Consider the following 25,187-nt stretch of genomic DNA (forward strand, 5'->3'; position numbering starts at 1 on the left):
AACCTAAGCTTTTTCTGTGGCTCAAGCACAGAAAATCCACATTGCATCCGAATGCGTCAACGTCTGCAACCACTTGAGATTGCAGTGCAGTTTCCTGCTCACTAGTACACAGATGGGTGCCCTGTTTTCCATCTAGCTGATTAAACAGACAGCGAAAGTCTGAGCTTCATTTCCCTGGGAAACAAGGCTTAGAGTCTCCTGTGAACTGCTGAAGATCAAAAGTGCCAAGTTTTACCAGTTCCTGTTGTTAATGAGGAAAGCATTCATTACAAGTGTTTTCAAGAGTAACAGTATGTTTATTCACACAAATGGGTATCACCGACAGGCAGTATTTATAGATATTTGGTAAATACTTAAAACTCTGGTTTTTAATGCCATAATAACACCAATGCAGAAGCTGATGAGTCAGCAGGGCTATGATACTTTTTTTCTAATTATGTGCTAAGGTTTATGAAACTAATAACTGTTTTTAATAATAGTAAGAAGGAGAAAGCTTACATTTAGAGAATGCATTAAAATTTGCACAGGTAATTGGATTGTATGGAAATTCAAGATAAGAATAACTTAATTAAAATAAAATTTTAAAACAAATGACCAAGTTGTTTTTTAATCACTTCACACCACCTTGAAAAATAATTCACTTCTCAGTGTAATCGGCATATATTCATAACTGGGTGTTGTGACTACTAGATGAGGAATAGAGCAAAGCAGAGAATGAGTAAATAAATGAGGAAAAGGGGATTAGAGGTTCCAGAGGTCATCTATTAAACTCATAAATGTCCAGACCATTCTGAGAGGCAAAGAACCAACTCCTAAAACAGTCAGTCACATTTTCTTATTTCATTTGTGTCTCCTCCTATCTTTCCCCCTGTGCTGGCTACTTTATTTTAGATCATCCTCACTGAAGCAAATTAGCTTTGCTCTTGGCAGGGTGAGGTTTATTCCCCTATTCTCACCCAGCTTCAGAGTTGATACCATCTCTCTTCCAACTCCTGATTGTTCTTCTGCATTAGCTAGCAAAGACTCCAGCACTTCTGCAATTCACCACCCAGGTTCCAACCTAGAAAGGTCTTTTCTCTTAGCCTCTATGTGTCGCATGTATACACAATACCCTTTTCAGGTAAATTTGAAATGTTTTTGAGAGCAACACAGAGGACATTGAGGCTGTTTAGGTGTGAGCCAATGATTAAAGAGTGCTCAGGATATAAGAGGAGACATCTACATGTTTTAGGAAAACGTAAGGTCTATTAATTCTTGTTCTGCCTTCAGTACCTGTAACAACAGATCAAAGATCCACTGTGCATATGAAGCCACACCCTGGCACCTGTCATTGTGAACTCAGTAACTCACTATAAATTAACAAATGATAAGTGAAAGGAATTATCATCCCCAATTAGGACCAAGATGGAGACTGTAAATGACATGCTCAGGGTCCCATAAGCTGTCCCAAAGCAAATAAGTGAAACCAAACACTTGGAGTCCCTGCCCTGGAGTTTTTGCTCTTCTTGGCAAGGTGCAAGTGTCCTTCAACCAGTGCAATTCCTGAATCACGTATCACACATCACACACGGAAATGCTTTTTTACTGTGAGTGTGACTGAGCATTGGCACAGGTTTCCCAGAGAGGTTGTGGGAACTCCATCCTTGATGTGGTCCTGGGCAACCAGTTCTAGATAACTCAGCACTGAGGCTTGAACACAATAACCTATAGAAGACCATTTCCACCTCAACCATTCTGTAATTTTGTGATCTACACCTTTGCAGAATCCCAGTAAAATTAGTGACTGCTGTTTCCAGATTTGCAAATGTCACTGCTTTCCTGTCTACCTCTGTTGGCAAAGTCTGTCGCTAAAAGGGAAGTCAGGCCAGAGGTTACACAGTGTTCACTCCTCTGTCCAATTTCACAGTGCGTTTTACCTGACATAGTTGGGGAAATTACTCTGGTTTTATTTTTTGTTTTCCCAGAGAAAACTGCTTTTCTCCAGTTGTATAAAAATAGCCTTTCACAATTGTTCTATCCCTTTAGACTTAGTGAATAATTGAAGACTGTTTTCCCGGTAGTTAGTAATGAAAAAGGTTTACTCTGAACCCTTCTCCATTATCCAGCACCAGCACTTTCCTCCATTGCTGAGGTTGCAAGAGAAAGCAAGGGGTGACAGGTGCTTGTATATCTCTTCATGAACAAATTAAGCAAATTCTGCTGCCATCTGGCTGGGAGTAAATCTGCAGTAACTCCACTGGATAACTGAGAAGACTTTGGACTTACTCAATAATAACTGAAAGCAAAATGTTCAACTACATTTTTCATCTGGCATGTTCAAAAAACATGTGACTAATGAGACTGACATGTCTATAAATGTATGAACAAGTATCAACCCATATGTCTTGCTATTTTTACCAGCTCTTCCCTCCTACTTTCATGATTAGTAACCTGTGGGTACCAACATTAACCTCAAGGCAGTTTTCCTTCTATTGTATCTTGGTTCTCCTCCACCCATTTTAACCAAACTTCACTGAATTTCTTCTCTGCTAAATAGATACTTCTATTTGTATAAAATAGTTTCCTACGACAACCACTTAGGCTCCCAGCCTACAGAAGGAGCGATCTGTACAAACAAAACTTTGCCTCCATTCCCAGCACAGTCTGGTTTCCCTCCTCTTTTACAGCAAACATCCGTCTGGTTACAGCCCCAGATCAAGGTTTCCTGCCTCTACATTCCGCTGATTGGGCCCCTAATTTAATTTCTGCCAGATACAGGCTTGAGCTACCCCACTGTATGGAAGTCAGGAAAGATGCTGCATATTCAACTGCTTTAATTGTCTTCTGATTTCTTTCATGGCTGTAATTGCACTTATATGAGGTCCATCTTAAAAGGGAAGACATTCATGTTAGCATCTGGGGGAAAAAAAAAAAAGAGGGAAGGGAATATTTTTGTTTAGTTAGGCCTTGCTTTGTTTTTGGTTTGGTTTTTTGGAGCTTATGTTCTTGCAAGTCAGGAAGAGCAAGGGAGCTTTTTGAAAGCATAGGGATGATGCTAGAGGACACCTGCACGACATTAAAAATTCAAGCCCCAGAAGTGATGAAGGCTACTTAGGTTTCACTTATCTGTGGACTTCTGGCAGGTTTTGTTGTAAAGAAAAAGCATAGGAAAGTCCTGCAGTTTATTTCTCTTCCCAGAAGAGGAAATTAAAGGATCCTACGTATGGTACTGAGAAATTGGAATGAAGCATTGCCTCATTTTCTATTACTAGAGCTTTATGGATACTAGAAATTCTAGAAGGAATGAGGTTTTATGTAACCTGGATGGAGAGCTTAGTCACAGAAAAAATAAGCTACTAGAAGCCCCATGCTGAGAGCTGGCATTGAATTGAACTGACCCTGTAATACTTGGTTTGAAGGAATAGGGTACAGAATAAGGCATACTTAACTTTGGTGCAGACCTTAACCTGCTGTCTCCAGGAAACTGAATGTTAAAAGGAATTGCTATGCTTGTACATAGTGTAAAATTGCAAAAGAGCCATTAAAACTTGCCTTAATTAAAAACAAAACAACAAACAAACAAAAAGACCAAACAAACACCACCTGCTGAGGAAAATTCATAGCCTATAATTGTGAGATTGTTCCTTAACTTTTCTCTTCATTTTAAATTTCCTTTGAAATCAAACTCCCTTTGCTTTCTAATGCACAACACTACACGGACAATACTATCATTCCCTTTTATTTTTTTTTAACTCTGCTTATAATTTTAAAGTTCTCATATTGATTCCTAAAAAAGTGCAATAAAAGCAAATTAATAGAAAATTAACTCATGTTTCAGAATGAAAAAGTCATGACCTTGTTGCTTTGTTGAAAGTGTCTTGTAGTAAACTCCACATGAGATATTAAATTCTGAATTACCTGACCTTTTGAAGAGGTTAATTGATTACAGACTGTTGCAATTGGCAGTGCTTCTTGAATGATCTCTACCATTCAATGATGAGGTGTCATGGAGAAGAAAAGGCAAGTGAAATCAAGAGGAAATGGACTGCAGTCTTTGAAAGGCAAGGAAGAAGGAGTAAGGATCTTTTAACAAGAAGTGGTCAACCACCAAGTTATGCAGGAGCAAGATGGGAAATGTTTGAGGTTTTCAGCAGGTTCCCCTTAAGACTCTGTAGGATTTAATGGACCAGACTTATACCATTACTGAACCTCAGAGCTCACTCCTATCTGCTAAACTATCTTTCCCAGTGAAGTACTTTTACTCCATTCCTACCTGTGCTCATCTTTCTGTAGCTTCAGAATGTGCTATATCTAGTACTTTAGGGTTTTTTCTTCTTATATTTTTTTGTTGTTTGGTTTTTGTTGTTGTTATGATACAATAAACACAATTAACACTTCATTAGCTGGATACAGCTATTCCTATATTGCTAATGACAAAGCAGTTGACTAAAGGAAGACAGGATACAAAGCAGAATCACAAAGGACTCTGTGGTCATTGCCATCAAACAACACTGTATAGATCTGTGGAGTAGTAGATATGAAATAGCACACATACTACATGAAGTGAGTTTGGGTAGGTACATGGTGAACAGGGAAAACTAATCTCTTTCAAATAGCAAGTATAACAGAAAAAGAGACAAACTAAAGATTAGAGGAGAATGAGACTAAAAGAACAATTAAGAAGACCCAACTGGAAAAAACCTCACATGTGGGAAAATAAAACAGATGTAAGTGGGGCCAAAATCAGTTGGTGGTATGATAACATTGTATTTTTACATGGGATTTATACCAGCAGAAACAAAAGTATAGAAATACCATTTTTAGCTTCTCAATAGACTGGTTCAGTGTTGCAATGAGATAGGGAGGCTCTTTTATAGAGATATACCATCAATTTGATTTTCAGTTTCTGTTTCAAAAAAAAACTAAACAGCAGGCAAAGGGCAGATGTCAGAAAATGACTGGAGAAGGGAAAAGCTCAAGTGAAGGGTGAACACACCTAACATTTTCTGCAGCCTCTTATTTAGACAGCTTGAGTGTCAGTAGGTGTTTTGTTGTTGTTGTTTGGGGTTTTTGTTTGTTTGTGGGTTTTATTTGTGGGGGTTTTTTTGTTGGTTTGGTTTGTTTTTTTCTTTATTTTAGAAGCTGGAGTTGTGTCTTGCCTATCCTCTCTCCTAGCTTAGTATGACATCTTCGAAAAACTCGTTTCCCTGCTAACTGTATGCCAAAGAGTGACATGCAATGCATTACTGTTCGTCCTAATAATACTGCAAATATTTTTGAAGCATTTTTTTTTTTTTAATTTCTTGATTATCACTACAAGGGAAAAAAGGCAATAGGGGTACTTAAGCATGTGTTAAATTCTGGCAGATATAATTAATGGAGGAATGTGTTTTTCTTTTAAGTATAGTTTTTCTAGTTCTAATGCTTTGTGGAAATTTCTGCTTGTTGTGTTAAACTCCATTATATTAATTCCTTGTTACACTTTATCTTGTTCCACTACTACAAACATTTCTTCATGGCTTTAAACTTGGGTCAAGTAGATTTCAGCAGATAGGGCAAAAGTTAAGCAGGAAACTAGTTGCTCTCACTACTGAAATGTATTTCTCATTCCTGCAGGGTGCTGTGTGAAGGAAAACCTTCTGAACTGGTTTGATTAAGAGCTAATTTAGGACTACAATAGTAAAAGAGGGAGGTGAACGTAAAAAAATCAATATTTGGAAAGAGTCTTTTTGTTGAGGCTTTGTTTCATTTATAGGTTGAGAGTGTTCCAGAAAAGCTGATCCTTAGTCAGTTCTGCTTTTCTGTTTAGCCATACAATGGAAGTATTTGTATAAAACAAAGTGAATAACAAAACCAAGGTTTTTTTGTTTGTTGGGGGGGGAGAGGAGGGGTGAGGTTGTGTTGGTTTTTGTGGTTTTGTTGGGTTTTTTTTTAACAGGGAGAAAGATAAAAATACACAGCTTGATAATAAAAATTCATAGGCTATTTTGTGAAATGAAAAATTATTTCACAACTTTGGGAAGCCTAAACTAACCAGAAAAACACAATAAAATGCAGAGAACATTTTTCTGCATTATGTTCCAAATGTTAACTAGTTTTGATAAAAAAATATTCTTTCTTTTGTAGAGATTAGGCACAACAGCTCAGTGTTCACGGTAGATGAAGGGAAAAAAAAAAAAAGAAAATGAGGGAAAATTACTGCCTGTTTTAAAAAGGTATTTACCTGCTTGCTGGATCACCCTGTTGACCACACAAGGGTTTGGAAACACCTATGAGTAAGACTGTCCTCTACTATATCACATATACATAAGCACAGGATTTTATCCTGCCACTGCAGAAGTCAATGAAAAAAAAAACCCAAAACTCATTTAGACTTTAATTAGAGAATTAATCTCTCTCTTCAGACACAGCAGATGTGTTAATACACGTGAGTAACCCAAAGAATTTCATTTAAGTCTAGCACCAAAAATGACTGGACTCCAGTTACCATAGTCATCTAGGAAATGGGGCAAGGAAAGCTACTCTCATGGTCTCTCTTTAGAGGACAGGATTATAAAAGGGGGATGATAAATACTGTTTACTTGACAGTCACTCCAGCATGAATGTAAGTATTTTGCACAGCTTAATATGTGTGTGTATACACATTGTTATACAGTATTGATTATAAAAAAGGGTAATACCACAACAAACTGTAATGAAACTTTGCAGTACCTATTTTGGCAAGATATTCATAATCCCTTACACAAAGGAAAAACTGCTCAATGAAGTGTAATGCTGTGTTCCTCAGATAATTTTCCAAAGATTGGGCTGAGTCATACATTACAGGGCGGGGGGGCCTACACTCATGAAAATTAAAAATGAAGTGTGGTAAGCAGACATTTTCTGAAAAAAATAAATTATAGAGGACAACGATTTGCTAGGCTGCTTGTAATCACAACTAATAATCATTAATTATTTTCTTTTAATGTATTTATTGCTACCTAAAACTCACAATAGGCATTTTAATAACTAATATCTATCAATATCTGGCAATATGTATTCACTGGTACTCAAAGATTCCTTTGTTTCAGAAAGACATATTATTACCCTGTGCAGGAAAAAACAACTGTGAAATGCTACCACCTTAGAAGCTTTCAGGACTTCAGTGATGGAAATGAGCATTTATAACCAGGAGCAGTTACATAATGAACCTCTCATGAAGGCTTTCTAGATACATATTAAAGGTGAAACATTCAAAATGAAATTAAATTATAGAAGTCTTGACCTGAGGGTCAGGTTAAAAATGAATAACCAGGAGATATGTGAAAAAGCATAATTCAGACTTGAAAAAAAATATCTGAAATACTTTTCTGGTGTGATCTAGCCTGCTATATTATTGCTACTTCCTCAACACTGAGGCCCACAAGCTATTTTAAGGAGCCGCTAACATTAAGTTCATTTGACAAACATAAAATTTTAAGCAAAAAGTGTTGAAATGCATTGGGAAAAATAAGATTATGGGAAGTATCCTCTGTTGCATTCTTGGGGATGATCATTATTTGCCTGGAGAAGACATATAGCTTCTTATCAACTAGGCAGCATTGCACAATATGACAGCATAGTAATCTATGTCACATTATATCAATATATATTATGAGTGTCCTAAGGGACTGTGACAAAGGTAAGAGGGAAAAATAGAAAGGTTCCTATCTTCTGCTCTTTATTTTTATAGAGTGCACACCATAGTAATTAAGTTCTTCATGATTTGGGTATTAAGAGAGGCTCTGACTTCCACCTGCCATGAGACAATGAGGAAGGATGGTGGGAATCCCCACTGCTTTTACTGTAGTCTTCACTCCCGGCACACATGGTTGTGAATGGATACCTGATTAATTAGGTTTGAAAAATAAAGGCATCTGGATATAACTTTCTCTCTTGGACACTGCTGGCAATACAAACTGTCTTGATCTAAGTGCACAAGGTTTAAACTTGGCCTTTTTATTGAGGCTGCTGTTCTCATTGAAATCCATTCTCTTGATGTTAATGTGATATAAATAATTGAATTCCTTATGCCAATGACTGCTCATCTGGTCGGCTGTACAACATTTGGCTCCACGCCACAAGATTGATTGCTTTTCTGAATGCTGGAGTGACTCAAAATTAAAGTTGAGTTACACTATTAATTGATTCAGGATGGCTTTTTTTTGAGTAATTATGTTCAAGAAGGTTCTGTCAATACGGTTTGCTCTTAGTTGTCACTGCACCATCAAATATAATGAAGTTGGGAGCACACAGGATAGTAACTTGCATGACTACAGCAGTATTTGCCAAAAAAAATCTCCATATAGAAGAAATATAGAGAACATGAAGTTATATTTAATCTGTTATGCATTGCACAGAGTGTTATAATAAATGTAGTTTTGCTGTTTATTTTGAAGCTCTGTAATGTTCATTTATGTATCAAGGTAATGGTGATATGTTGGTAATATAGCTGTGTATTCATACACTTTAGGTTCAAATCATTTAACTGCAGCATTGAGAGAGACTGTGCAAACACACATTGCCTGACTAATCCCCAAAACAGCCTTTTGAAGTTCATTGAATTGTGTAGATGAGGGAATAGCAGTCCAGAAAGGTTCCTCAGGTGCCCAAGAACTAACTCATTGTGAAAATCAAGTTTAGAACTTGGATATGCACAGATTAGGGACATGCTCAGGGTAGTCAGTCATCTGATATTCTGAATATGAAAAAATTCCAGTGTGTTCAAACCATCGTAAAACAAGTTCTGGACAGTACCAAGATCACCTTAAACAAACCATCTTACAAAATGGTAACATGCAAACACCTGTCTTCCACTGTCTTCTGTCATTTTCCTAGAGGATTCAAAATAGTTTGTAAACCTTTCTCCATTTCCTTTAATTACTCAAAATTGCTTCCCAGGTCCACTGACTTTCATTTTAAGGTGACACTTTCCAAAAGTAAGACTATTTTCCCCTCAACAGCAAGATAAAAGCCCACTTTAAGATTAAAGTCATAGGAACTAAGTGCATTCCAATCTCAAGATAGGCTGTCACCTCTAAGTTAAGAATTTTAATGTTTAGAATTTTCCAGCAAAACAATGTGACAGTCTTCAGACAAATGTAGACTGGGATAAAAAGGATGCAAAGTCACCAGGCTATCTCATACCCCCCAGGCTGAGATTCAACTCCAGTAACCCTATTAAAATAAAAAGGATGACCTGTATGATTTAGTACTGGAGAGGTAAGCAATGGTCTCAAGTGTATAATGTATTATAAAACATCCATTCTTGATAAGCTTAACTTCTTTTTCACCACCAAAATTGTGGCTATTCTCCTGTTGTGCAGCAGAAATGCAAGCTGACTGGGGATTTAAATCATTACTTCTGCTGCTTGCTTACAGAACAGGATTCAAACACCTGTTAATTTGCTGAAGAAGGTGTTTCTGTTCTTCTTCACTAATCACCCCTCTATAGTTTGCATTTCTCAGGTTTCACAAGAGCACTGAGTTAACCAATCCAGATCATATTTCAGAGGAAATGTAATCAATAAATCACCTATATTAGTCTCATGTCCACACACAGGGGTTTTATTATTAAGGATATCTTGAAAGGTTCACTGAATATTACACATTGAAATAAGTGTCTGTTGCCTGGGAGCAATTTCCAAGCTGTCTTCTGGGAACTAGGACACACTTAAAAGGATTTAGTGGTGGAAATCTTTCATTTAGAAAATTCATTTCTGCAATTCACATGTTAAAGAAACAGAAAATGTTTCAATGCCAACTTTAACAGCAGAAAATGCATGTGAATAGCTCCTCACCCCTGAAACAGGGCTAATTTCTGCAGAAGTTCATCCCAGAGATATATTTATGAGCAGGTGTTTTGCTTCACTGTTCACATCTTGAATTATGTCCATTCCATCATATCTATCATTTTGCCCTTACAGTCAAGGAATTTGGTCTTTTCAGTTGACTGAGCTGGGAAAGGAGAGTGCATCACTTCTCATTTTAAAACATTCCAAAGTACTTGGCTCCTGCGTATATCTGAAAACAGTAGATGTGTAATGAAATAGCTGGGAAAACAAAGCACAAATTACCACATATATCATGCTCCACATTTACAGTAGCAGAAGTAGTAGCACTTTGGAAGTATTTCCTGCCCTTGTCTCCTTCCCAATCACTGCTGCTGATGTTTTTGTCCTTGTTTGCACAAGTCACGAAGTCCTTCCATTTGTCAAGTCATCAGTTCTCAAGAAAGAAGATGATACAGACAAAGTTAGCCCCAGCTACAGGAGGCAAGTGTCCCTAGGGACTCACCTGAGAGGTTTCTTCCTCTGGCTAAGTCCTTAGGCAAGGATTTGGGAGACAGGGAAAGAAGAGGGAGTCTATTACTGGGTCTTAAAGTGAAAGATAGCTCCCATCTCACACTAGAATTCCAAGACTAGAATCTTCACTGAGGAAAGTCACAAGTATTAAGCAAAGGAGGATTTCCCAACTTGAAATCACCAAATGAAAAGTCCAAATGCCTGACTTGTCTTGCTGTGTTTCTATGGAAATTAAATGTGATGAAAGAAAAATTGATTGAATTCCCAGGACTAATTCTATCTGTAGACAACCTGAGCTTTTCAAATATGCACTCCGTCAAGACACCTCCTGTGTGATTTCAGGTTGATTAGTTACCTTCCCTAAGACTTCTTTTTCTGTAAACGGGGGTTTATACTTCCCTCCTCCATGTGCAGATGGTGAGCTAAATCTTGTAAATATTACAGGGCTCTCTGTTGTACAGTACGAAGTTTGGGTTTTTAGACACAGGACAGTTTATGGTATTTTACATCTAAAACATTTCCATGTGAAGCTACCATCAGAGCGGTTTTCTTATCGCTATTTGAAAGCTTGCATTTTGGTGAGTTTTCTTCACCATCAAACACGTGATATTTGGATGAGCAACCAAACCAAGCATTTACCCAATATCTGAGTGAAAGAATCTGAAAGATGTTTTGGCTGCAAAACCCAATCAGAGTGATATTTTTTTTTTTTTTCCCCATCTTGCCTTTTTTAATCTAAAAACAATACTGTAAAGCAAGCCTCTACACATCTTTCTCTGGGCTACTGGATTTTAATACAGGTCAGCCTGCTAGATGGAGACCAAAGCTAGCTCCAGACTCAGAGGAAGGCTGCAATTTGTAAGGAAGTTCAAGCTGAATAGCCATTTAGTTGCCTGGGATTTCTCTCCACTCGCAGAAATTTCCAATGGAAGCTACTTCTAGGAAAGAAACAAAACTCTGAAGTTTACTTAAGAAACCAGGAAGAAGAGACTCCCTGGGCAAGTCATGTTTGCAAGGCCACAGAGTGTTAACATTTCACAAGGAGAGGTGTGTATTTCCCCAAGTACTCCTTCAGCAGTAGACCAGGAAGCCTCTGCTGTTAAGAAACACTTCTGAATTTCTGACTGAAAGATGAAAAATATGTCCTCAAATATTACAATTTCAACCAAGATCATCATGCTGACTGGGAACTCTTTTATTACATGTTTGTTGTGCATCCTGGAGTAAACAGACAAAGTGACATATATGTTGGAAAAAACACAATAGTCTAAAGTTGCTGACTAAGACAGTAACAAAGGCAGAATTAGACTGTCTCCCAAGAACTGACCCACTGGGCCAACTTTTTCTCAGAGCAGAGCTGTGTTAAATCAGCCCCAAATGACTAATCAAACCAATACAGAGCAAGAGAATACAACCCAGAATTTGTCATTCTGCATTTGCTTTGCTTTGTTTTTACTATAACATTCTGCACATCAGTTTGTTTGATTGGGTCACTTTGCTCAATGAATTTTGTCTTCCTTCCAAACAGATGGTGTGAGCCTAGGAATAGTTTTAATAAAATTCTTTGTGTGCTGGTTATATGGCACTTATTTGGCAAATGTCACTCCACAGACACACTTTAGCTTTAAGATGATACTGTAATGGTTTAAATCTCCCACCAGCTGCCACAAAATTAGAGCCACATTAATATCAACAGAGAAATTAGGAGTTCTGGTAATTCAGCTGGGAACTTGAGGGAAGATTTTATAGGCATTTGGAAGATTTATAGTGGGAAGGGATTGTGAAAGTCTGCCCTAGCATTAGACAGTAACAATATTAAGGCTTGAAAATCTGAAATACACTTTTTCCTCTACTGTCTGAGCTGACCAGACAATGTAGGTGGTCTGTATTTTAATCTTGACAGCCTTGAAGGAACACCAACAAGGTGTATATATCCCAGGTGAATATTATTCAATGAATTATCAGCAAAAAGCTTTTGAAAATAAAGTGAATTTCATACTATAGAGGGCTCTATACTGTGGCACACCTCTAAAGTGGGAATACCTTAATAAATCTTCTACATTGCATGGAGATGCAAGATTGGAGACACAGTCACACTTCACTCTGCTTTCCCACCCCCATTCCAATTAACAGATTGGCCTTTAAAATCAGTCACAAACACCTGGTTAGTCAGAGCAAGGTGAATCTTGTCATTACACATCCTGAATCACACAAAGTGCAGGCCAGAGATCATAACTGGGGAATGTAGTGAGAGATGTGCAAAACATCGTGGGATATGGACATCCCGGTCTTCTATTAGGAGAGTACTTGGGCAGGCCAGAGGGTAGGGATGACTCCATGTAAAATAAGAATAATTCAAAGCAAAGACAGAAGAGTGCAAGTTCAGATACTGCTCTGGATGTTACATTCAGACTGACTGCAGAGGCATATCACTGTTTTAATGAGATACATTAATCTTCCCCATCACTTCTCTTTATCTCCAAAATGCCCCAGACATCAGTGCATTTAGGAGGGTTTTGTACTGGAAGTGAATGGTGTGGATGATATGTTACAACAGTTAAATGCAATCACAACAAACTTCTCCCATGGGTAAGGCAATGGTATTCAGTTATTTTTATTCTTATGGCCAATGGGGAAATTATATTTTCTTTTGAAATATATGCAATTGGCTGTGGTCTGAGATAGGATATCACAGTAGATGGACCACTACTATGCTCTCTTATGGCAGCTCCTGTGTTCCAGAGAGTATGCACATTATTCGATAGCTGCAAATGAACATATAAAAGTTAAGAGGCTTTTTGGAAATGATGTTTTTCAGCCTGCAATATTACATTAATTACACCACAGAGGTATGAGAAACTATCATTAGTGTGATCACACTATAATGATGGATAAAGAAACCATTAAAAGTAGAAGGGACTGAGTAGCCAGGATAATTAGGAATTTTTCTGTTGAAAATAGGAATGGCAAAAAGGCAAAAGGAAAAAAAATAGTGTTAAATTAAAAAAAGATGGGGGCAACTTTTAATATTTCAAGAGAGGTCCTGAAAATAGGGCAGCTAATGGGGATGTTCACTCAAAAAGCTTGTTATTATAAATCTGCATTAGCATTAGTTTTTCAAATCACTGCTGGGTATAAAATCACAGTTTACAGACTGTAAAGAACCTAGTTTTTAACTGTCAATCTTTAAAAAAATGGGTCTGTGTCAAACCAAATTCAACAGCCAGCGAGTACACTTGGCTAAATGTCTTCTGATATTCAGAGCTGAACTAATGGCTATCATTCTCACTGTACCAGGTTACTCTGTAGTTTTATTAGATCCTTGTCATGGAGGCACTCCAAAATGACTCCAAGCAAATAAGCTTAAACCAACTTTAATTCGGGAACTGAAACCAAAACCAAACAGGCTGAAACCAAACGACAGAAACCAATGCAAGCGTGGTGGTGGTGGTGGTATAATCCAAAATCAATCAGCACTGCGGCATCATTAAATAAACTGCAGGTTTGATATACCAGTTGGGGATATTATTACCATATGACCACACAAGAGCAATGATCCACAGTGTGCATGCACTTACTCAGAAGAAGAGGCCTCTTTCACTCCAGGGCACCCAGAAGAAATAATCACTTGCCGGGGGGAAGAAAAATCATTCACCAAGGAGAAGATGAGGGCTCTCAGTCCCATGACGTGTCCTTGGATGACATCCCTTATCTAAGGGGAAGGCTCTGTTCACACACCCACTGCTCTGAAAAGACCACTCAATGTGGGACTTCAACAGGGGCCCCATTGAGCCCCTCCTGGTCCCCCAGCTGAAGGAGGTGTGTGTGAGGAGTCACCATGCCCCAGAGTGGTGGGACAGGACTGTCAGCACCTACCAAGATGCGTGAGGAGAAGCACAGAGGAGCACAAAAGTTGCTAAAGAGCCATCAATTGCCCTATTTAAAGATTCCGATCTCATCATGGAGAGGGGAGAGTGTGCAACTGCCACAAACCTCTTCTGGGACCTGACATTTTAAGATGTGTTTTGGGGGATGGTATATGTTGTTACTAATTTTTTGGAGGAAAAAAAAATGCTGTAATAAGCAGCTGCTAGCCAGCAAACTTTTCAGAAACTCCAAAGCCAAATGTGAGGCTAGTGCAGCCAGTCACAGCAATGGCTGGACTTTCTGAGCCTTCTATACATTAAAAACAGAGCTTAATAATTCCATTAGGTTGTGACACACTACTCACTCTGAAACAGGAGTTAGTTTGTGATATGTTGTCAAAAATGTAGTTATGAAAGCCTTCTAAATTGCAAGTCAAACAAAACTACATCTCTTTTATTTATATGAACAAACAAAACCCTAAGAGTTGGTTTTGCCCAATTTTGACAAAAGTAGTCTTTTCAAGAGAGAAAAGTGAAAAGACTAGCAATACTTTCAGCAATATCTGTCCAATTCCAAACTTGCATGCACAGATTTGTGGTTCAGCTTGGGGTCATCATCACCACATGGTACACGCATGATTGCTTCAACTGCACAACAGCCAATTAATTGAACAACTGAATTGCTTTACCAGTTTACCTTAGTCTAGTGACTACATCTGCAGACCATGTAACCCAACATGCAGAGATATTTGCATGTGAAATTGGAGATATTGGTATGTGTAGCTTCGTACACAATCAGATACTAAAAAGGAAAGCTAGGAAAACATAGCAGTGGTGTGTAGGTCTGCCTCACATAAATGTTTTCTTTAAATTGGTTCTTGCATTTGGGAATACTTGAAAAAAATGTCTTGTAATAAAAAGGTATCATATGAGGATATGCATGTTTATGTATATACATGCATATATGTACATCAATACACATATATGCAGAGACATGTGTTTGCATATATATGTATAGACATGACGTCAGGAATTAGTAACTCCTGCCTGGGATCTCAAGGATTTAACTGTATGGGAGCAGCACTATATAACCATTAGCAGAGCAAGAAAGGACTTGAGTATTTGATTTGTGACTGTGTGGAGATTTCCCTGGCTCTAATTGAGTAAACACTGGTTCACTGGGCTTGACATTGCTCTTGTACTGGTATAAAGCTGAAATAACTCTATCAAGGGCAGATCACTTTTGTGAACATAAACAAGAATTATGTCCTCCATTGGATAACAAGCATGAAAGAGCACCTCTAAGATGCAAGCAAGGAAATTCATTAGGTTTAGGTGTTGTCTTGTCCTCCCTAAAGGTTATCGATGTGACTCCAGTAGAAACTTCATCGGGATATAATTTTTAGAGGCTTTCATTTGGGGATTTTTTTATCTTGTTTTAGTCGTATTTGGTGTAGCTGCTACATGCCAAGTACTATAGCTGCTCAGTAGCTCAGATATATTCTGTTAAAAATCTTTATTATTCTCACAATGAAACCATTTTCTGATCTACCTGATATGAATAGATTTTGAAACACAAAAGAACTTACCTGCAATGGCAAAGGCATGAAGTAAACTCCCATGTCTTCTGTGCTAAGCAAACATCACCAGCCCCAGCTATGGAGGTAAAGGATTTGTCTCCCCTCCACTAGTACCACCTGTTTATATAGAGGCCCTCTGTCCCAAGATGCAATAGTAGTTTTCAGTGCTGCACTTGGACCTCATGAGAAGAGCCAAATGAATCTGCTGAAGACCAGCCTCTTAAACTGATAAACATAAAACTGATTCTGCCACTTGTTTCCTTGTCTTAAAAGTGGACAATTTTGGGACAGTAGCAAAAGCTGGATTTTCTACTTTAAAAGTATTGTATCATTTAATATTTTTTCCAGTGAGGTTTGTTAGTTTGTTTGTTTTAAGCTACTCTGTGCTTACAGCTGCAGAAGAGTGTCAAATGAATATAATCATGATGATTAAATGCAAATGTTGCTTTAGGTGTTACTAATGGAACTTGTGGTCCTCCTTTTTTATATAGATATTCAATTTACTGTTCGATTATCTATTAGAACATTTTCCCTTCTCCTGACTTTAATTTGTTTCCTGTTGCAGAGACTAGGAAAGAAAAATGCTTGCTGCCTTGACTCCTATCTTACCTCTAAGCTACAAGCTCTTCCATAACCAAATAGGGAAGAAAAATGTCCTTTTAAACTGTTCTGGCATACAGTATCTTAACATTCCAAGGCACTCCACAAATCAACGTCATCATGTTTCACCTACATTGAATTTACATCCCTGGTTTCATAAGAAGACTAATAAGATTTGTTAGGTCTGTCAGGTTTCAAATTATCTGTCAAAGAGATTCTGGGTTTGATATGCTCTCAAAACATTCATGACCAGCTGTTCTGAATCTTCTTAAAATAATAGGAAAGTATTTAAGAAACAAAAACAGACTTGTCATCACACTTGTGCTCCAGGCCCCTCACCGGCTTCATCGCCCTCCTTGGCACTCTCTCTAGTATTTCAATGTCATTCTTATGATGAGGACCCCAAAACTGAGAACAGTATTCAAGGTGCGGCCTCACCACCACCAAGTACAGTGGGACAATCACTTCTTTAGTCCTGCTGGCCTTCCTGATACAAGCCAGGATGCTGTTGGCCTTTTTGGCCACCTGGGCACACTGCTGGCTGTCAACTGGCTGTCAATCAAAACCCCCAGATCCCTCTCTGCCAGGCAGCTTTCCAGCCACTCTTCCCTGAGCCTGTAGCACTGCCTGGGGTTGTTATGACCAAATTGCAGGACCTGGCACTTGACCTTGTTAAATCTCATACTATCGGCCTCAGCCCAACGATCCAACCAGTCCTGATCCTTCTGTATGGCCTCCCTACCCTCCAGCAGGTCAACACTCCCACCTGATTTGGTGTCATCTGCAAACTTATTAAGGATGCACTCAATCACCTCATCCAGATCATTGATAAAGAGATTAAACAGAACTGACCCCAATACTGAGCCCTGGGGAACACCACTCATGACTGGCTGCCAACTGGATTTGGCTCCGTTCACCAAAACTCTTTGGGCCTGGTCACCCATCCAGTTCTTTATCCATCACAGAATATACCCATCCAGGCCACGAGCTGCCAGCTTCTCCAGGAGAATGCTGTGGGATACAGTGTAAAAGGCTTTACTGATGGCTAAGTACACCATATCCACAGTCTTTCCCTTGTCTACTAGGTGGGTCACCTTGTTGTAGAAGGAGATCAAGTTGGTCAAGCAGGACCTGCCTTTCATAAATCCATGCTGACTGAGCCCGATCATACAGTTCTCTTGTATGTGCCATGTGATGTTACTCAAGATCATCTGCTCCATGACCTTCCCTGGCACTGAGGTTAGACTGACATGTCTGGTGTTCCCCAGATCCTCCTTCCAGCCCTTCTTGTAGATAGGGCATCATGTTAGCCAACTTCCAGTCAACTGGGACCTCCCCAGTTAGACAAGATTGCTGAGAGATAATGGTAAGTGGTTTAGTGATCACCTCCGCCAGCTCCCTCAGCACTGTGTGTTTCCCATCTGGCCTCATAGATTTGTGGATGTACAAGTGCTCACTAACCATTTCCCTTGGATTATTTGGGCTTCATTTTTCTCCCCATCCCTGTCTTCTGCCTCAGGGGGCTGGGTACCTGGAGCACAACTGTTCTGACTATTAAAGACTGAGGTGAATGAGGCATTTAGTACTTCAGCCTTTCCCTCATCTTCTGTCACTATGTTTCCCTCTGCATCCATCAGGAGATGGAGATTCTCCTTAGTCCTCCTCTTGTTGCTAATATATTTGCAGAAACATTTCTTGTTGCCTTTCACAGTGGTGGCCAAGCTCAGCTCTAGTTGGGCTTTGGCCCTTCTAATTTTCTCCCTGCATAACCTCACAGAATTCTTGTACTCCTCTTGACTAGCCTCCCCCCTTTCAGAGCCAAAAATACATCTCAGTGTTATAGGTCCAAAGAAATTTCTTATTCTAATATCCCTCATTCCTCACAAAAATTATAAAAATTTTTGTAAACCAGTCTTACATCTTCATGCAACAGACACAGGAAGAAGCGAAGCTGGGTCCTTCCAACCTGAGACAGTAAACCTATCATTGATTTTGAAAAAAAAAAAAAAGTAATAATTCAATGCAATTTTACTCTGAGCAGTGTCTACTTAAATTTTTACTCCAAAAGTCTGAACATGAGGCATGCTCAGTGTAGGTCTATAGAGAAATAAACAGAGAAGTACTTAGTACAATTGATTTGGCAGAGAAAAGCTACAAAAAGACATGAAAAAGAATAGTAGAGGTGATGTCAGAGTTTATAATTTCTTCCTTGTTTCTGACCTTACACTAATATTTGCTACATTTTGGTTTCTTTAAGGGAGAAACTCTTTTGCAAGACTTAATTATGAGGCCTTAAACAGGTTCTTTTCACAGGGGTGTATTTTGACTCTAGAGAATGCACTGTTAATGAAATATTCTACTTTCCAGAGCTTCTAAACTCAATTTTGTGCCATGTATTTTTACTAAATTGATTGGTAGCTCTGTTCATAGAATCATAGAATAGTTTGTGTTGGAAGGGACCTTTAAAGGTCATCTAGTCCAACCCCACTGCAATAAGCAGGGACATCTTCAACTAGATGAAGTTACTCGAAGCCCCATCCAGCCTGGCCTTGAATGTTCCCAGTTGACCAAGCCTAGGAGGAAATTGACATGGAGAATTAAATTGCTGAAAACGGTTGAGTTCAGGAACACAAACAAACAAACAAAACCCACCAGACAGTATGAAAGGAAGTTCTCCATATTAAAAGCTGTTTATAAAGAACTATTTATCTCAAATAAGGATATTCTATTCATTTAAAACATGAAAGCAGTTTTCTGTCTGGACACTTCAGCATGTGTCTGTAATGAAATTAAAGTAGTTTTTGCAGCTGAGTGTAACTGGAGTTGCACCAGCACAACAAATAAACAGAAGATGTTGTGGTTTAGAGTTCAGACTGCAGTGGACAAATCTATTAGGGTCCTTAGCTCCATCTTCAAGTTATTAGCTTGCTCCCTGACAGTAGCTGTACTACTGTTATTACCTCTACTAACTCACATGGATCTGCATGTTCATTCTGTATCAAATCTTGGATTTATTTAAAGGGATTCAGAGAACTTATGCCCAGAGAAAAATGAAGATTATGTTCTACAATCCAAGAGAGAAGCCAAGAGGATTAGTACTCACCCCTAATAAATCTCACCTCTGACTTCAGTGTGCATGAACAGAAATATTCTAATTTACATCCCCTAATAGTGATGTCATTTCATGTGAGGAGCCTGATACGGAGGGGACATACTGTTGACAATCTTTTGAACTACTGGGCTCACAGGGACTACAAAACACATGAATGTCCAAGGTCTGTACACCAGTTGGGGGAGTCTGAGAAGGGTGGAGAACACCCAACACATAAGAGCAACATGTATTCAGAGTACCCAATAAAGTAATGGTTATCAAGGAACTGCTAGAGGATTGCAACAATGAGTAAGGAGGCCCAAGCATTTTTTTAGCCTTTAGCCTTTTAAACCTCACCCATATAACCTGTATACTTCAAGAAGGAGCTGGCAAAGTATGATGTTTCATTGTCCTTTAGCTCATGCTATACCCTCAACTTCAGACACCATGAAATATTAATCCCTTGTACTTGCATCTGAAAACAGCAGGGGGTAAGCAGTCTCTCCTGGCACCAAAACTGCACACTGATCTTTAGAGATATCCAGGTTCTAAAATGTGACGGTTTAACATTTTAACACCCAACTAGCACCAATTAAAAAAGAAAAGTCATATTTGGGTTGATTTTTACTGTTTTGGACTCAGGTCCCAGATTATACGTTTCCTCTCCTTATCCCTATTATCAGTCTCCTGCAGTTTCTCAGCTGAATGCTAACCTAACTTTTCTGCTTTCAAACTTTACTGATCAAGCTATGCCTGAGCAAAAAGCAAACACTGATAATTTTGTGCACAATTAACGTTAATATTTTAGTCTAAGATCCTCAAAAATACTTACTGAGGAGCTTCCCAGATGCAGAGCAGGAATTAAACAAAGCATTCTCCCAAAGTCTTAACTAATCTAAAATTACAATGTAGAAATGTGTCCAGTTCTGCATCCATTCAAAGTCAATAAGTACCAGCAATGTCAGTTCACACTGCTGTGCTGCTGATATTCCCAGAAGTTTGAAGGAATCTGTACTACATATAGCATTTAAATGGAATTCACTGCTCTGTTATGTTGAATGGTCTTTTATTATTTTAATTTTCCATGCTGGTCTTGTCTTTGACTTCTGCATCTTAAGGGTATAGTATGACAGTTTCAAGAAGTATCATCTCAACTCAAAAGTTTTAAACTCAGGCATGTAAAATAATTACAATCTGATTATTAAAAATTGCTAACCATGTCTAACAAATACTAATAATTAACTACAACTGTCTGTAGGAGGAAACCTGTTTTTCTGTTGCTATTAATGAATATGCTCACCAATATCATGTGACATTGTGCCTCCTTCCTCTTTAAGAGGAGCTCTCATAAGAATATCAGCCTAATATTTTTAATTAGTGGGGCCAAACATGCTACCAGAATTTTCTTCATGAGTACTAAGTCAATTATATTGGGAGTTTAACACCTCCCAAAGTCAATTAAGGGCTTTTGCCTATTTTGGCAACATCTAGATATGAGTAAAAACATGAACAAGACAATTGAGCAACTACCTGTTAGTTAATCATATTAAATAAAGCAAATGAAATACATATTATTTTGATAGATAGTAGTGTTGTCTCATTGAGTTGCAGGCCTGAAATAGTTGTAACCAGCAAACTGCTGGTTCCCAAAAAATGGCAGCACACCTGAATTAGCATTACTTTACTGTTATATAAACAACAAATCAGTGATTTGTCTCAAGATATGCAATAAAACCATTTCATAATCTAGATTCATATCTTCCTTCTCCATTTAGTTTTGTCAGTTAAGGACATATTCATATTTTAGAAAAGCAGCTTCAAAACCCCACCTCTTAGGTATTTTCTATTTTGTTTCCTTTTGTCAGGCCACCATAAGGGCCAGGAACTAAGGAGAATCTCAGAGCTAGCAGTCCTGAGACCAGGGCATCAGGCACCTCCAGAGAGTCAGGACAAGACAAAGAAGTCAGCCTGTGGGTTGGGGGTCTGCCTGAGATCCAGTGAGGGCAACCAGCACCAGACACAGCCTCTGATGGCAAGACAGGGCCCTGACACCAGCCCATGTGTGGGAAAGTCATGATAAGCAGGACGCATGACCAGGCACAGAAACCAGTCTGACAGTCCCAGACTGTTTTTGAGCTTATGGTTGTGGCTGGAGGCCCTAAGCAAGGCTGGTCAGAGTGATTAAGGCTTATTAGTGCTTTCAGGGTTTTGACACCTTCACATATTAATTATTCCAAATGTTCCCTAACCATATTCGGTTAAATATCTTGCCCATCACTTGGAGTATTTTATTGCTCATTGCTTGACCAAAGTCTTTGCAGATGTGCATCTAGCAGTATTCTTTATTCACAGCTGAACTTTCCACATTTTTATCAACTTGATCAAAGGCAGTTCTAGCAGACAACCAAACACTTCTGCTAAGCAGGCTAGCATTGTTTTGCTTTTGTACTTCCAGTTATGTCACAGCCATCATAAGCTGTAGGTGAAATATAACAGGTAAACCATCGAGGCAAAAATATATCAACACACCCAGTCAAGCCTAGGATTTAGCTAAACTTTTACTACTGCTATGCTCTTAACCTATCAACCTCTTTACATGCACTGTCAGCAAAGTCCATTGAAGTTAATGAAGCAAATTCCACAGACATAGAAGAGCTCTGAATCTGTAAATTATTTACTACTGAACTATTACAGGCCTGAGTGTGGCTTAGTATTTGCAAGTTAATTTGGAGGAGTAAATAATATTTCTTATTGAGTTAACTATACTTTGGACCAGCACCAGGAGAAATAAAAAAACAGTGCAAGAATCACTCAAGAATCCCAAGGCTTCCTCAAGTCTCTGGAATCATTATTTTTCTGAATTAAAGAAGATATTTATGCCTATAAACATGTTTAGTCACAATTCATCATCTGTTTCAAAGTAGATATCTTAGAAGCCAATTTTCACAGTGAGAAGCACTAGGGACATGCAGAACTTAGTTTCAGCACTTCAGCTAGCAGCACTTTATTGGGACATACATTCAAGCAAGTCAGCACACTCAAATTATAAGCCATTTATATGCACCTTCCATGTTTTTTCACCCATTCTCACTCTTCATCTTAGTCATTACAAACACTTTTTCAGAGAGACCTGTTTTCAAACACAAATGAGAACGTTTATATAACAAATGCACAGAAAACAAGATGCATAGAGAGAAAAGAGTAATCTCTGTCAGAGAGCTCTGAAAGCAACAGGGTAATTTTTGGTATCAAAAGAAGAAAGTAGCAGAAAATACACCCAGCAAATAACCTCTTATCTCCAACAACAGACCTCATGCATGGTATACACCAGGGGAATCAGGTCAGTCAACGAATACACATTCCTGTAACTGGACAGCTCTTTCACTGTATAGTGCACTTCACACTCACAGCCTCTTGCTTCAGTGTCTACTGCCAGTTTCATCTCGTGGAGGATGACATGGAATGCCATACAAGCCAAGGTAAGAAAACAGAGAGAAAAGCTGCCAGGGAAGAAAATACACCCAGTCTTCCACATTCTCTTAGCTCCATTTTGCATTAACTGTAGCCAGTAGGAAACTGCCTGAAGAATTCCTGATAAAGGTTCCCAAACATATACAAGGATGACTTGTTCCACTCTCTATTATGCTGTGATGTATTTACTTCTGTCTGGTGATAGTTCCTCTCCTCATAATTCAGATAACTTTCACAGTTCGCCTGTCCCTCTTGCTCTTTGGTTCTTTGACTCTTTTACCCTTCAAAGAAAATCTCACTCTTCTCTGAGTGTTGTACTACTTTTGGAACTAGCCACATCCCTAAAGTGCAGAGAACAGGCAAATTACAACTTTGTTTTCATGCATAATTAATAATTTCCAAATTACACGTGAAATACACTTATAGCTGAATATTTCTCAATTAATATAAACTGCATGAAATCCTATCTTATCATATTAGCTTTCTGCAATCCATCAGGACTGTAATAACAACAATTATAAAAGCCTTTTATGCAAAATTTTCTAAGTTTTATGAAAGACTATTATGTTTTTCTAGCCACTAAGAAGGATCTTTTTGAGATTATATTATTAACTTACCCTAGCAGAAACAGGAGTCACTGTGAAGAATTCTCCTAGGTACTGTATATTCACCTATGAAAAAACAAAACCAAATATGTGACAGGGAGTTGAGTGGCACTCTCTAAGTGGCAAATGAGATAGATAGTGAAATCTCATTGAAGCTATAGACAAAATCCCACTACAGTTTTGCAGAACTAGGATTTTACCTGTAGATATATAAATGTCAGAAGCCACATTCCATATGATGACAGAAAAGAGAGCTAAATTCAGAGGCCCTAAATTTTGGACTATTTAATTATTCATAATTCTATATACAGTTGGCTGATATATATGAAATAGTTACTGGTTCATTATGAACTAAATAGGACCCACATATTCTTGTAGGGAACTGAAGAATCAATAAATACTCATTGTTTATCCAGATCTGTCTGATTCTAGGATCAAAAGAAAAACCAAAACTTCTAATATCTTAATCTGATGTCAAAAGCTCAGAGAAGCCATCTCCTAAGTTTTTCAGAGAAAATATATTATTTGTAATTAAAAAGACATCTGATACTGTTAAGTGTACTGAAATTGAACAATCACTGTTAATGACTTGTGAACTCATTCACAAGTTGAAGCTTAGAAACAATATTTTGTAAAAATCCTTAGGAAAACAATAATGTGGGTACCAGTGGTAAAATCTTCATTGGAACTGTGCTAGTGGGTACAGATTTCAGAGCTTTCGTAATTTTGTTATTAGTTTTGTTTGATGTTTGATACTGCAGAGTGATTAATTTCCTGTATAATAATTCAAGTATTTTATATTTAAGTATGTCTGCCCATATGCAGCCACATCTGTGAAAAAGAAATAGCAGGTGTTTCATTTTTATTGTTTCCTTCTGTTTATTTTTAACAAGTCCATTTGTTATTCTAAAATAAAATGAGTAATCTCTGAGCCCATTTGATTTGAAATAGAGTGCCCTGTCTGTTTACTATCATTAGTATTCCCATTGCAATAGTGTGGCCATTACATAACTAGATACATTTAGCTAGCGAGAATAAAAACATTCTGTGCACCATTTGACTTGATCCATAAAAGAGCAAACCTATTAGACCAATATTGCTCCATTTTACTAGATTTCACAGAACCAATTTTAAAGCAAACGTTATTCAAACTTGTCACATGCTAACACCTGTACGCCTAACATGCTGTAGCTAATAGAACTTTGCAGATGCAGACAACAGACTCTGTTTGAGGTTATTGTGAAGTGAGGAGAAGAAGAAGGAAAAACTTCACCCTAAATACCACTGTGATCTTGCATTATTCGGAAACAAACGTGTGATTTCATTATGCTGACTTTATTATGTAGGTAGGAGTGGCTACTGTATATAATGGAAAATAACAGTAGAAATAAAGGAAACAACAGATGGAGCACCTCTAAAGCACTTTCTCTCCTTCTGACAAGGAAATAACAATTACTTTTGATTAGTACATAAATGAGAGACCTTCCAAGAAAAAAACTTGATGTTGTAAGAACAGAAGATCCTGCTTTAGAAAGTGACCAATTTGCTCATGCTGGATCAGTGAATCAACGACACAGCATTGTCAGTGATCCAATATAATTTATTCAATGTTAAGAAGCATAGTTTGGATGAGGTATGTTTGCGGAACACGTAAAGAGGAAATATCTTACCAG

At 38.1% G+C, this 25,187-nt stretch overlaps 1 protein-coding gene and 1 long non-coding RNA gene across 2 annotated transcripts in view; one reads left to right on the forward strand and one right to left on the reverse strand.

Moving 5' to 3' along the window:
• CNTNAP5 (contactin associated protein family member 5) overlaps positions 1 to 25,187 on the reverse strand; it is a 557,878-nt gene that overhangs the window by 457,399 nt on the left and 75,292 nt on the right. The window contains exon 3 of the mRNA XM_082057253.1: positions 23,527 to 23,580. The gene's annotated coding sequence lies outside the window, so the exon portion shown is untranslated. The remainder of the gene's footprint in view (positions 1 to 23,526; positions 23,581 to 25,187) is intronic.
• LOC309441758 lies at positions 4,486 to 8,378 on the forward strand. The gene is made up of 3 exons (XR_014184459.1): positions 4,486 to 6,194; positions 7,050 to 7,202; positions 7,691 to 8,378. It is a non-coding gene; the product is annotated as an uncharacterized lncRNA (long non-coding RNA).

Source organism: Streptopelia decaocto, assembly GCF_964273445.1.
Source record: "Streptopelia decaocto genome assembly, chromosome: 6".
Classification (NCBI taxonomy): domain Eukaryota; kingdom Metazoa; phylum Chordata; class Aves; order Columbiformes; family Columbidae; genus Streptopelia; species Streptopelia decaocto.